The following is a 13,250-nucleotide window of genomic DNA, read 5'->3' as shown; positions in this document are numbered from 1 at the left end:
ATAAATAAATAATATCTATAAATTAGAAAAAATCCTATATATAAGTACTCTTGAATCATTACATTCTGAGGTTCTCTTGTAGCCTTACAGGAAAGGAGCTACTATACCCTAAAACACCACAATATCAAAGAAAACTATTAAGTTAATTTTTAAGCTGGATTTTGACATGAATTAGATTCTGAGCACACTGTAGCTATTTTTTATCCATTTTCTTCCCAGAAATAACTTCCGATTTCTTTGTAATAATTTTAAAAATACAATAATGCTTTTCAGCTGGTTTAAATTATCATAGTTTTATTGACTGAAATTGATTTACACGTGATTTACACTTCCTGGAGACCTTGTCCATTGCCTCTGCAGCTGCTGTCACTGATCAATACACATTCACTCTCCACAGATGAGGACAGTAAGGGACCGCATGAACTCAGTTTTCATTACGTTCACAATGTCACGGGAAAGGTGGAGGCAGAAACGAAGAGAGAGAAAATGTAAGTTTCTTACATTTAACTGGAAGGAAAATCAAAGTAAAAATTGTCAATACTCTAAAGAGTTAAGAAATATATGCTGTTCATAGTCAGTTGCCATAAAGGTCATTTCAGTTATTTGCACTGAGTTTAGCTGGATTATAATGAAAAGTAATGGGAAAGTTCTGAAATCCCTTGCTAATAGTAATATTTTTTCCCATCTGAAGTCTTGAAAATCTGTTTAGTTCCTCTCCTAAGACATACAAAATAATAAGATACTAAGTTATTGGTTTCTGTTTGTTAAAAATGGATGTGTATAAAATCCCACATGAATTATGTGTTAAAGTAGAATTGCTTTTCAATTCAATCATCTCAGACATTAACTACCATAAAATACCAGCCTGAGGTAGACCTGAAAACCAATTATGAAGTCTTGGGCCCACTGCATTCTATAGCCTTGACTTTACCCCAAAATTGAACATTCATTTTCCATCTGTATTTAGGTACCATGGAAGTTCCAGGCTCAGAATTTCACTATACTAGAAACTGAAGAAATTACCAATTTTTTATGTACTTACTATAGGTAAAAGAAACTTCTTCTATCTGAATTGACCACTCTTTGCACACACGGTTTGTGTGCTAACAAGAAAACCTACTTCATTCGTCTATAAAGAATGCCTACACACAAACACATGTACAAAGATATGTGTGAGTATAGATATATATATCCAATATACTACATGAAATGCCACACCCCAAGTCTCCTTAAGTCTGAATAATGTGATTGATTTACCTTGAATTCTTCATAGTGTTTTTTGCTGTCTGTCTTTGACCAAATACACAATTGCTGCAAATTCTCTTACTTACTTACTAGCCTCCAGGCCTTTAAAATTAATTTACATATGCCTTAAATGTTCATTTAGTCTATTTTAGGTAATAATGTATTTATCTTATGTTCTCTTTTCTTATGATATAATAATAACAACATAATTTGGTGTGACATATTGCCTAATTTTACTCTGCTGTGGTCAGATATTTAATAGTCTGAAATAGAAGTTCATTTTGTATTCATTTGTGATTATTAATTTAAATCTTCATTAAAATAATTATTTCAGCCCATTACGATAGCCTCTTACATGCTGCCCCCTAGAAGCATCACAGACTTCTGCTGCAATTTTAGGCTTATTTTGTTCATCTTTGTTCCAGTGTAACAAGCTTCAGCAATTGCCTCTTTTTTTTTTTTTTTTTTTTTTTGGGTAAAGTTATCTGGTCATTGTCTTCCAGAGGAGTAAACCAAATAAAATTAGAAAAAAAATGAAAAGAAACCAACCAACCAACCAAACACCCAAATGTGCAGAACTGCAAATCTCTTTGTGGAAAGAAATAAAAATAATTAAAAAAAAAAAAAATAGGCTTGTCATTTATTGTAGGCTGGATTACAATAAAAGCCCACTTTCTGCCCTTCTGCCACCAAGGATGTGTGTAGAGTTGCTGATTTTGAGAGTTCTCATGTGTCCCCAAACATGCGGCTCCAGTGGTAGCACAGCGGCACACACAGCGGTAGTCATTGTATAGATACACCAGCAGGAACTGCCATAACTTGTGCCTGCAACCAACAGGGAGACCCGGACATACTTTCTGTACTGGAAACCTGCCGCCTGTGCACTAGGCTGCCTTTTGTCAGGCTTTATTATGTTTCAACAGTGCACAATCTTTTCATGTCATATAAATATGAATAATTGAAACAAAAGTGATTATTCTCCTCTCCCTTTCTTTCTTGCATAGTGTATATAATGACTTATTAATGATTATTTTTTTTATAAAAATACAATTTAGGCTGAACTATTTCTTGCTGAGAGAACTGTTACAGGCTGGCTCAGTGTGACTGATGTATGAGGTGGAGGTATGATATGCAATTTCTTGAACGTCTCATTGAAAGATAGTGTGAATAGGCACTGCAATGCCACTGGGGGCAGGGAGGGGACCAGTATAGCCAATTTGTCAACTACTTCCAGATTCTGATATGGCCACAAATCTGATGAAGACAAAAAACTGCCACACTGCACTTCTCCGTCATCATTGATACAGAGTTCATCAAACAATATTAATAGGGGAGGTTGGGCCTCCAGTAGATGTACCTCCAAGGTCGGCATTTGTCCAACCTGGCATTTCAGATTGCCAGGACTGCCCATAATCTGCTGATTTTTGATATTTTTGTTGTTCTTTTTCAAAACAGAACAGCAGCAACATAATTTTGGGGGGAGAGAAAAAAATAACACTAATAAACTTTCAGTGGATTGAAAAAAGCACTGAAGAGTCAACAAACTGAGAGAAAAAAAAAAAAAAAGGTAACACTTGAGAGAAGATGACTGCTCCATGGCAGTGTAATTCTGTAGCTAGGACACAAGAGCAGAACTCCCAATTTCCATTTCTGCCTCTGACCTTCAGGCAATTCACATGCCTCAATTTTCTCTGTCACTTGATGCCAATCTTCTCTTCAAAAAAGAGATCATGTTTTTGGAGCATGCTTGCTCTGTACTGAGCACAGTCAAGCTATGAGTTCAGCCTGGGCCTCTGAGTGCTGCGGTTATAATAATAATAGGATCACATTAATAATTTTGAATATAGTTTCATCACTTGAGAACTTTAGAGGTCCTTTTAGAAGACACAGAATAACATAGATTTATACAGACTAATACCTATAATACTCAATTATGAATTGCTAACTTGATGCAGAAGTTATTGAGCACAGGTCTGTGTCCTGTGATGTTAGTATAAATGATCAAAATGGGCTTTTTCAGGCATTACAATCAATGAATAGTAATGCAACGGGCTTTGTTCCTTATGTTTCCAATTAAATTCAAATAGTATTAGATTTTTTTTTAATGTCATAAATCCAATCTCTCTATATATGATATTGTCTGCAAATATGGCCAAGCTAATGCCTGAGGAGAAACCTCTTTAAAAGCTCGTTTTTCTCAGAAAGCTCAATTTTTCAGGTTAACTTTAAATTAACTTCAGGTTTTGTGCTATTTTTCCTGTTTTTAAACTAATCAACATTAATCTGCATACCCATTACCCTGAATAAATGTAATATCTAAGTTTTAATAGGGCATTGTTTAGCATATTGGGAATGTTAAACCAATTCCAGTTGGGAAATGAAATGGTTAAGTAATGCCACCAACTGGTGATGCAGGTAAGTCAATGACAGTAACCTTCCCCAGACTTCTGTACCTGTATTCTGAGTCTTTCTAGAACAATGCACATCTTCAGCTTCAACCTACCATCCCTTGGAGTCTATTAAGAACATTCTGGTGAATATCTATTTCATCCTTTCTTATTTTTTAAACTTCTGATCTAACAGAATCAGAATTTTCCCATAACTTCTATCTGGCCTAAACCTCAAATGCTTTGTGTTTTTCTGGCTATATCTACGTTTATATTGTCATTCATCATGGCAAAGATGTGTGGAAATAGCTCCATATTTCATTTTGTTGCATCAGCACAGTAGTAATGGGAACATCTTTGACTCAATTCCCTACTTTAATGGAATTGTGGTTACCCTCTATCTCGAGGTTTCAAAACTCACTTCATTTTCACAATAACTCCCAGGCTTGATGATGCCAGCCACTTTTTATTGCTCTATTCAGAATAAAATATAACTACAAATGCTATGCTTTTAATGCTGTGCATATCACCTGTAGTCTGGTAATTTGGGCACTGGAGTTCTTTGTCATCTTTATACATTTGAGATGCTCCTGTGTTGAAACACCAAGGGAAATTTGTATTTTTAAGGCAAGTAATTTACTTAGAAGTATATGAATTGCATATTGGGATTTAATAGTAATTTAGAAAGAAGCAGAGTAATAAGATTAAAATAGGAGTGCATGTGAAATATCAGACTAGAAAAGAAATTATCCAGAGTTAAAAATAGAAGTTATTTCTTATATTGTGAAGCAAGAAGACAAAAAACTGCTAAACTGACTACAGTTAGAAACTGGTAAATGTTCTTGAAAACTCTGTGTGGAAACACTGTGAGCATGCAGTAAATTTTAAATGTTGCAGAGCTGTTTTTTGGTCCTATGTTTTGAAAGCATACCAGTAACCTGAAAAGGATGACTTATTTGATTTTATCAAACTGCATCAACTTCTTGAAATAGATGTAATGTTGTTTATCTATCCATCTGCAACTGTATTGAGTCCCTTTATGGAAGACGGTTTTTTTCTTCTGGGCGGAGGACAGCAGACACCTCTAGGGAAACACTTTGGGAACTTGTCAGTGATTACCTATGCAACCAGAAGGGAAGCTTCTCAGACAGAAAAGTAGTGTAAAATTCCTTGAACAGAAGAGATCTACTTGCTTTAAAGCTTTTGCTCCTGGGTCTTCTGAAATACTCAACAAATTACAAGTGTTGTTGGCATCACCTGGCACTTGATCATCCCATGTATTTTTCATCATGCTTTAAATGGACATCTCAGTGTAGAGAGGCTCCTAAATTAGCTGAAACCTAATCAGAAATCCATCTGGTACAAACTCACAATCAGTTGCTAGGTGTGATTCATAAAAATCACATTATGTGTTTCTGCAGGGCATTATTAGTACTTTTCTTGCATGCTTTCAGAAATGAAAGATAGCTCATTTGTATTCCAAAGAGCTGGGCCAGCCCCATTATGCAAACAGCAATGCTGCTTAGACGACCCAGGAAAATACATACTTTCACCAGCTGAGAACGTTCTATCACCTGGCTGCACAATGAGGAAGGCAAACAGGAAAAAAAAAAAAAAAACAAACCACAAACCCCGCCATTTATAATGGATACTGACAATGTCTTACTGAATCAGTTGGAACCATACATATCACCATTATCTGATTATCAAAAGACTTGTTAGGGAAGTAATTTACCAATACTTTACTGGAAAAAGAAACTAAAAATGTTAATGCCTAGAATTACCACAAGCATGTTTAACGTTCAGATCATAATGTTTTTGTCAATAATTTTTCAAGTAAAATTTTGGCTTCTTGGAAGCCAATGATAAAATTAACTTTAACTTGAATTGGGCCAGAATTTGAAGCAAAGAGTTTTAATGGACCTGTTGGACAATATTAAAAAAAAAAAAAAAAGTCAGTGAAAAGTTAATAAATATTTAATTGTCTTCTGATATGTTGAAGACACCTTTCTGTGGCTTTTTTTTACATCACAGAGTAGCATCATGAAATTCCCTTGATTCATGATGCCAATGGAACCACAAGATGATATTTCTCTTTTCTACTACTATATTACTACTATTATAATACTATTGCTATAGCAATAATAAGGTTTTTCTTTAGCAGGAATAAGCTCTAGCTATTAATAGTTCATTAATATTTATTCTTAAAAAAGTTCCTAAACATTCACACTAGTTCTAAACATCAACATGGGCAAAATTCCAGAGATATAACAAAACATCAATCTATTTAACCTTTTGGACCTTAAAGATTCATTCAAATAAATACAATAGCTATCTACATAGCAATGAGGAAAGCAGTCTGAAGACTAAGCCAAAATTGACTAAAGACTTCAGGATATATCTTCACATTTCTGTCACACAGTTAAAAAGAGAAAAAGCAGGAAAGGGGAGTAAACATGTCAGAAACCCAGATTATATGCTTAGCGTGTAGCCTTTTCTGTCTGAATCCTTAGTAGGCACCAGTAAACACAACATAAAGAAAGCACAATTTTAATCGCACATTGGGATCTTAGGTTTATTTATTAAAGAATAATGTTGAACATAATCTATTAAATTGTACATTTCTTAACGTATATCCTTGGTGTGAATAGAGAAACTATGTTCACATACAGAACAGCTAGCAGGAAATAAGCAACAACAAACTCCTTTCCTCCTCCATACCCGCATTTTCTTGCCTTTTACTGTTGCTGTTTTTCATAAACATTTTGAGCTAACAAACTGCAATCACAGTTTGTAAAGAATTATTTTTTAGGCAGCTGGAAATGAAAAGCATAGTGTTCTTTCTCTAATTCAAAGAGGTGCTACCGAAGACTGCACTTGAAAGCGCTAAAAATGAGGACTTTGCTCGGATTGGTACAATGAGACCTGCTGGTTTAAGGAAGAGCCGCTCTCTGAGGCAGAACACTTTCCTTTCAGGCCAAATGGTCCCATATGACAGTAATGGGTGAGACAATCCCCTCTCTCCACCCATTATTTTCACTTATCACTTTTATTTACTCTTCCAGCACTGTTTTAAATCCTTTAATTAATATTAAAATATATTGAGATGCAGGGAACTTTAGCCAGGTTGAACAGCGCGGAAAGCAGCTTGAAGCTTTAAAGCTCATCACACTATATCTTTCATCAGACTTTACCTGCTCCAGAGCTGGTTTTCCGCTCTGGGTGCAAGTAGCCTTAAGGCTGCCAGGATGGCTGCTGTAATTCATGCTGAATGTAAATTCACTTAAGGGCTGAGGGTAAGCCATGGCGTCAGTCCAGCATTGAGAATGGCACAGCCGCCCAAAATTTTTTCTTCTACTCTCATTCAGATGATCTTTCTAAGCAAAGAGCAGGAGGTTTGAGTACTTCCATTAAAGTCCTGCAACACTGGAGATATTTCCTTCTCTGCTTTGCTGGCTTTAGGCAGCACTGCAAATTGCAAAGCCTGTAAAAATCATGAATAAATGATCTCTTCTTTCCCCTAGTTGGAACAGGGAGCTTATGGGACTCTCAACGGTTTTCATATTTAGTGATACACTTAGAGAAGCTTCATTTGCCTTCTGGTTTGTAAGTTGTGCTTTGAAGCTTTTGTGGCAATGAAAAGCTGTGATTTTGAATAATGTTCATGTCCGAAGGAGCTGAAGAGGTGACCAAGCTGTAAGAAGTTTATAGCCAGAAGGCAGAAACTGCTGAGACTTCCCATATGCTCTATCTTATGATTTCATGTGCTTAATTTTGTACCTCCAGTATGCCACATCGCCCAACAAGGCTCATGTGCCTGATGACATTTCTAATATCTTAGTGAGAGTATGTTAGTGGGGACTTTTTGTTTGTTTCTTTTGCGCAGGGTCTGCAGGGGATCTTGCACACTTAGATAATTCCTTTTGATGTGTAAAGCCTTTCTTCAGCCTATTTGGCTGCATTACTGAGTCTTTAAGGCTTATGTGTTATTGTTTGTCCATAATTATATTAATGTGCAAGTGTTCTTTTCATTTTATTGTAATTAATTGTCACATGATTTCTCAAAATTAAAATCAGGAACCCAGTAGAGAAGTTTTCAGTTGTGCTAGTCACTGCTGTTTTAGTAAGAAAAGAAAAATAAGTTATTTTTCTCCTTTAAATTTTTAATTTCTTGTGATGTAGAAGACTGATTAGAGAACAGACTCAAAATTTTAATAGATCTTTTAAAAGTAACTACCCTGAGGGCTCATATATGACTTTCTGAGGCAGGTTAGAATCAGCTATCAGTATCATTTACAATTCCCAGTTCCATCTGTGGAGGGGCACGGCACCAAAGGGAATCACCTATGAACTCACTCTTCCTCTGAGGATGGAGATGTCTGGTTTGAACCAGCCTGGATGGAGCAAATGAAGACTTGGCTTAGAATTGCAGTGGAAATCAGCATACTGTAGGTGTTTCTCAGGGACAGCCTAGGAATGGGAGGTGATTTTTAAGGGCTGGTTCTACAACATTGGGCGAGGGCTCAGCCAGCAGAGGCTGGGTCCTCTTCTACTCCCATGAATTCCTACTTAATGTGCTGAGGATGGGGATTAGGTGGTATAAAATTAAAAGCATTTAGGGATTCAGCCATCTTGTGTAAATCTTCAGTAGCTTCAGTTGGCAAGGAAGTGCTTTTTTTAATTTTTTTTTTTTTCACGTGTTCAGCAGCACTAAGGCTTTTGGTCCAGCTAGTGTGTACTTCATGGATTCCCAGGGATGTACCTTAATTTACACCATGTAGGATAACACATTTTCTTTTATTTTTTCAAAGGTCTCCTGACTTCTTACAGTGCTAAGCTACTGCATAAGTTACTGGATCCTCTCAGCTCCTCACATGCTTGTCAGTTTGAAGAATCAGGTCCCACTCAAGCTGTGCAGGTGCCTTAGCACCATGGAAACCCAGACTGTTTTTTCCCAAGGGGGCGAGCACGAGGAGAGGACAGAGTCACAGCTTACAAACAAACCAAGAACTTCCAACGGAATTCAGAGCTGCAGACAGAAAGCCTTGGGACCTCTCTGCATTTCCATATCTGCGCGAAGCCATCACACAACATTTCTTGTGGGGGAAGTGTAACAGCTAGATTAAAAAGTACTGAATTAATATTCTCCCCCCACCAATTAATAATAATTAATAACATTGTTAAAATGTTTGATTGTAGGCTATTTTAACTCAGTTGTTTCTCTTCCTGGTGAAATTATGATTGCTGATTTCCCTCATGTTCCTCCCGCTGCCTTCAGAATGTCTTATTTCGTATGAGCCAGTCGGCAGGGAAGCCAGTCTACCATGCGTACCATGCATACATATTTTTTAATAGCAACACTTCTGGCAAAAGCTAAATGTCGAGATGTGCTGCAGTTGTATAGACAGTTGTGTGACATTCTCACAGCTAGCAAATACATTGATAATTAATTCAGCTTTAAAGGGTTTGAGTCAGACTTAACTCAAAAAAAACCCAAACTCAAAAGCATTTCTAGCACAATTAAAGGAGCTGTGGCTATTTACCTCCTTTGCAGGCCCTAGACCTCTGAATAAATTTGACATTTGCATTTTAAACATCATAAATCCACAAAAGTGTCCTTAACTTTGCCAGAATGTTTCAGTATCATGTAGGGGTCACAATGCTTATGCCCTAAATCAGGAAAACAATTAACCACTAGACTTTTTGAGGTCATCCATGAGCAGAAAATTCATTAGGTCTAGATCCTCACAGATAAAAAATAGCTGCCAAAATGCACAGATGAAATTTTCAAATAATGCTTAATAAGGTAAGATGCCTAACTTATATTGATTCCTTTGAAAATGTGATCTTTTAGGCTTAATTTTAAGCTTCCCCATTACGGTTTAAGAATGTGCGAAAACTTAAGTATGCACTTGAATGCGTTTCTTGTAGGAAGATTCTTCCGTAGACAAAATCTGAAATATAGTCATCTTAGGCCAAGAGATGGCAAAGACAGTCATCATTCTGAATCAAGAGGGATTTTGTTGGTGTGTTTTGTGCAGCAGCAGGCTGAACAATGCCCTTTTCCAATTGAGATTAGTTCAGGGGAAACAGCTTTCGAATGAGTTATTTCAAACACACACACATGTCATTCCAAAAGAAAAATATCTACCCCTGGCTGTGGTCTGTGAAGCAAGATGGATTGCTAGTCCCTCGATAAAGGTCTGAGCTTCTGTTTAACTCAGTTCCTTTCTTCTTTGCTATGCTTATCTCCTTCTGCTCTTATGCCCTGTGACCCCCTGCAGTGGAGCTGCTAAATATCCGCGGTGAGGTAAAGAAAGGAGGAAAGTGTGAAGGCAGAGTATAACTTCTCAGAAACTCAGGATAAATTAGCTTGGCTATGTGTAGAGGAGGAAACTCACTGTTAAATTAACTGTTATCTTGGATTATTTTGGCCTAGGATAAATTGAGATTGCTGCATTTGTCTTTAAATTGACCAGCATGGGGCAAAAGATGGGGTTTTGTGAGTATAAGAGTTTTGACCTTAAATGTCAACCATTCTCCTCTTGGTTCACCCTGGAGATCGAGAGTTCATTTCTTTTTTGCACTGCATGTTTTCCAGTTCTCATTTTAGAAAACCCACCCAGGAATAATAATATATGACTGTGCAAACATAAAGGAAAGGTTTCCTTAGTGGTAGGAATATGAATGAGATGCACTGTTTAGCATCTATTACCTATTATGTACACAAATATATACCCTGAAAATTTCTAGTCTCTTTGCAAGGCACTTGATCATTTTAAAAGGTTGTTTTTAACATACACGTTTGAACTCTGACTTTACATTTTTGATCCTCTTTCACTAGTCCTTCTTACAGCTCGCTGAATCTATATGAATGTGGGTATATGGAATCACCCACTTAGAGCTTGTGTCAGGTATATCCTACATGATGACAAATTGGGCCATCATGGGGAAAAAGTTAGCTACAGCCCATAGAAAATCAGCTGTTTTGTCTAGGATGGCCGTAGAGGAAAACGCATGGCAGAAGAGATGAACTAAGCAGCTGGAATTAGGGCTGGCTTTCAAAACTGGTTTCTGAGGTGAAGTATGAAGAGGAACGATCCCTGAAGCCACAGACCTCTCTAAGCAGCAGTCTGCCTTCCATGGCATGACACAAAACAAGTCTGAAGGCTGAGAGTGAATGCTCATCAGGAAGGCCTGAGGAAAACACCAAAAGAGCTCTAAGGCTGTTAGGGTCATTGGAGGGAACCTGACATGGGTTTTGCATAAATGTTTTACTGTCTTTGGGAATTTGGGCAGTTTAACATTAATCTCTCAATCTGGGATTTATGATCAGTAAGGCCACTGCTTCTGAGAAATCACGTAAAACAGGGGGACTGTGTTCATCATTTTCAGTAAAGAAAAATAAATTAAAGAAATTAAAGGGTTCGGGGATATTTTTTGTTTTGGTTTGGTTTGGTTGATTGGTTTGAGGGCTTTTTTAGCAAAGCACAGCGTAAGAGATTCCAGTTCTACCTGCCTACTTAGGTCAAGTTCAAGGATTCATCCCATTCAAGTAAAGATCTCATAGTAATAAATTATAATTTTATAATAAACAAAAGGCAGCTGAAGAATCAAAAGTATTTTGCAATTTACTAGATTAACCTCAATCTTATGCAATAGGTGAATTTCCTCTCATTTCTTTCTCTGGAGGGATGGAAATTGTCTATATTTGCACATAGTCTCTATTCTATTTAACTAAGAAAAATTTGTTTTTTCCTGGGTGTTGGCAGTTTACTTTGAACATCTGTAAAGCAACACACTATGAAGTTTCTAAAAAGGTGTATGAGAGAGTTCGCTTCTAAATCCTGCCAAAAGGGGGCTGAAATTTGTTCAAGTTGGTCTTTCAAACTGTAAACAAAAAAGGATCCATATAGTGCACAATTTGGTTTTGTATTTGATTGTTTTTTTATATTTGTGCGAAGTATGGAGCTTTGTACTTTTTGCAAGCCTGCTGAGAAAGTGATTAAGACAATACAGATTTTACAAATGCGATACTGAAGGCGTTAAAACATCTTGGAAATACATTTGCTTTATATTATTCACATTTCTGCTCTGCCTGCAAAGAGTGCAAACGTATTTACTTACCATGGAAATATGAAAACAGCAACAACAAAAAAATGCCACTGATGTTAAATATATTTCTGCTTTGTAAAGCTTGGATATAATTATTTTGACATGACTTTAAGAAGTTTTGAATGTTATGAATTTTCTGTCCAATACGGGATACCCTGTATTTTGCTAGCCCAACTAGTTCCTTGGAAAAGAAACCCAATTCATTGGTTTGACTGACTCTTGCATATATTTCTAATGTTCCCCCAGCATTGCAGATTACTTTATGAAAGATCCTTCCACGTGTTGCACATTCTTATTAACTGTATTGTCACTGCGAAATGTGAGGAGAAACTCTGTACAAAAAAATTCCTTTCAAAAGAATGTAGAGTGAAAGAGAAAGGAATCAGAAAATAAAGCAGGTTCTGGTACTTTTACTGCTTATAGTGATACACATATACATGGCAGTTTTGATGGAATTCTAATGCAGATTTATTACTGGAATCTGCAGCTCGCTGTAAAATGCACTCAAAAGAACAAATAAAGAGCAATGCGTAGGAAGTAAAGATGTCAGATAGTAAAATGTCCCTTTCTAAAAGCCTGCCTTTTTCACAAGCCTTTTCATGAACTTTTTATGAAGTTTCTAGAGTAGACCAAAATAATTAGAGAAAAATGACCTTGAGGTTTATGCTGTGTTCAGAACAGTGACTTGTCCAATCACTGTAGGAAAGGGTGGCAGATTGTGATTGATGTTTTCAGAAGAACTACAAAGTGAAGTGTATGAATGGTACCTTAGCTTTCTAACCATGTATGACAAATGTGGGCACTGTGAGAAGCTCTTGATCCCCAGATGCTGTGAAAGCACATAGCAAATTTCATATAGATGAGCCTATGAGAAGACTATCTAAAGAGCTAATCTAAAATCTCATTTTCAGAGTTGATTCTGGTGTTTCAGAAGAGAACATATCCCTGAATATAGATCTTATATCGGGAGGATTAGGACGTCAGTGATTAATATGAATTTCATTTTTAGACACGTCGTGGGATTTCTATGGCATATATAAAACACTGAACTTGTTGAACAGCATGTCCCTTTTCAATTACAGTTTTAATGAAGAAACGACTTTTACAAGAAAAACCTCTCATGAGCTTAACCTTATAAAAAGCTGCTGCTTTCCCTGCACCCCCAACACTTAAATCAGGTACATTTGGTTGTTCTTGATGAAACAATAACATTTTCATTATCTTGTCTGGCTGCACCATATTTTATAATGAAGTGAACCAGCTCTTGTCTCTTCTACCTTATTTTCCCCACTGCAGCTCCACTAGCATCTAGGGAGAGGGACTTGTTTGACAGAAGTCTAGTGACAGGCTTTATAAGCAAAACCATTGGTTGTTAGTTACTTGACTCCCATTCAGGTTCAAAAATATTTGAGTATCCTGTCAGCCTTTTAACCAAAATTTAAGTTTAGAGGGATTGTGTATACGACATTCCACCCCAAACCTTCAGAGGGAAGTTGAGGCTGG

The sequence above is a fragment of the Vanellus vanellus genome (genome assembly GCF_965231255.1).
Source record: "Vanellus vanellus genome assembly, chromosome: 2".
Classification (NCBI taxonomy): Eukaryota; Metazoa; Chordata; class Aves; order Charadriiformes; family Charadriidae; genus Vanellus; species Vanellus vanellus.
The sequence above is the reverse complement of the archived record's forward strand: the minus strand, read 5'-3'. Positions refer to the sequence as shown.